We start from the raw sequence: 2158 nt of genomic DNA, 5'->3' as shown, positions 1-2158 counted from the left end.
TTTAGTCCAACAAGAGGTAGGCGCTCCGTCAGCTTTGAAAAATCAGGGAACTCAGCCCTGTTGATAGCTGATATGGCCCGAAACCTGTTTTGTTTTGTCTCAATCAAAGGGAGCTCTTGGCTTTGATTTTGTTTTCTCAGTCTGACCATTTCAGTTTGTCCTTGTTGACCAATGTCCTGCTCACAGGTCGGTGTTTTCCATATTCTATGTAATTCCCATATATTAAATCCCATATAATTACAATCACGATACAGCTCCATCTCAATATATCTCCCATAATAATGGTGTTATCAGGATGATTCTGTGATGCACTGGAAGAAAATCATAGACAGATCATGATAACCAATTGGTTATGATACAACAAATCATTTTTAAGTATTTTGTGGATATTTTGATGACTCCATTTACATGTAGGGGATTTTCACATACTTCTCTGAAGAGGTATGTGCCATCGTGCCTAGACCTCTTGCCCCTCCTTTGCCCCCCATGTAAAGTCTCTTAGATCCGCCACTGCACTACACAGTATTGAGTCAATACTTTAGCTCCACCTTTACCAGCTGCAACATTAAAGGGACGTTCATCAGTGTATCCAGGGTCTAATAAATAAAACCTGATTCCCTCATTGCAAAAGTTCAAGACATTTCTGTCTGAAATTGTTAGAGATTAGCATTCATGCACTTCTAGATGCATCCATCCAGTAATATAAGAAACTGTACTGCTGAATGGTGTGTGGTACTAAAGTTTTCATTAAGTGAGCACTTCTTCCATTGCTGCTCTGCCCAGTAGTCTATTTAAAACTAGCGAGAGCAGTTTGGCCTTAACTGCACCGTTAAGGCCTTGTTTGTTTCCTGATGGCAGCGACAGACTTTCTGCTCCCCACTGCCGGTCAAATGTCCAGGTCAGCTTCTTCATCCTGTCGGAGGAGTGCAGGAAAACAAGCCATAATGTGATGGAATATTACAAAGTGTGTGGGAAAGCAATATGCAGTCAACTTAATATTCATCATGGTGCTGCTTTCTAGCCTCTACTCTTGTGTTGTTTTATAGCAGGCGACCTGTTACACTTATAATTATTGTATCCTCAGACAGATCCATTATATAAACAGCGTTGATGCTGTCTCTCTTGATGACCTCATCAATCTCGCTAAACAGACATCACAGTGGTCTCCAGTACCCCCACTGTATAAAAGAACAAGTCCTTAAACCACAGCATACTTTCTGTCCAATGAAGACCTCCGGTTAAACTTTCCCTGTCTTTAGAGACACTGAGAGAAATAAAATCATCACACGGCCCGTTGAAACCATCTGCTTCAACACGACGCAGCTCAGAACCGGTGAGGCTAACCCATAAACAGCATCCGGGCTGATCCAAGTCTGGACAGACAACTGTGTGGAACAGTTTCCAGTTTTTGTAGACAGACAATGTGTTCCATTAATACCCCAACCCTTCCTCACCAGAATCTAAACTCAGTGTGACCCTACCATAACTGTATGTAACGGTATACACCTACCCACAGACGCCTTGATATCATAACTTAAATTCAGTCTCCACAGTCTCTAGACTACCTGCAGTCTACCTAGAGCTTCGGAGGCGGATGTGAAGTTAGGGAAGCCCAACATGGTTGGATACGATGTGTATTTGAGGTTTGATGTGTCGGTATTTCAGGAAAATAGTAAATAGTAAAAAAATAGTAAAAAAACCCACAGACAGGTACCTGTCAGGTAAACCTGTGCTCATCCCGTAAATCCTGCTCCCTAGGAGGAGTCGTTACCTCCCAGAAGGTGGTAGCACATGAGAACTAGAAAAGTGCCTGGTACTTCTTCTTCTTCTTCTTCTTCTTCTTGTCCTTAGCAGGCGACCAGCGGCGGTGGTCTGCCGCGCAACCAGTACACTGCTGTAGTTGCCGCAGGTTCTTTTGCTTGACCAACGATTATCTTCCACGCTTTTCGATCTAAGGCGATGGTTCTTGCCTGCTCGAGGTCAAGTCGAAGGGCCTTCAAATCATCCTGGATTTGTTTCATCCATGTCTTCTTTGATGCATTTTGATGCACCCTCCAATTGGTGGGGGGGGGTCAACCAGAGTAGGCCATGGGGGTAGTGGCTCGGGTCCATTCGACAAATGTGGCCAAACCAACGGTGCTGGATTAGGTCGCCGATC

The sequence above is a fragment of the Rhamphochromis sp. 'chilingali' genome, assembly GCF_963969265.1.
Source record: "Rhamphochromis sp. 'chilingali' genome assembly, chromosome: 5".
NCBI lineage: Eukaryota > Metazoa > Chordata > Actinopteri > Cichliformes > Cichlidae > Rhamphochromis > Rhamphochromis sp. 'chilingali'.
Note: the sequence above shows the minus strand (reverse complement) of the source record.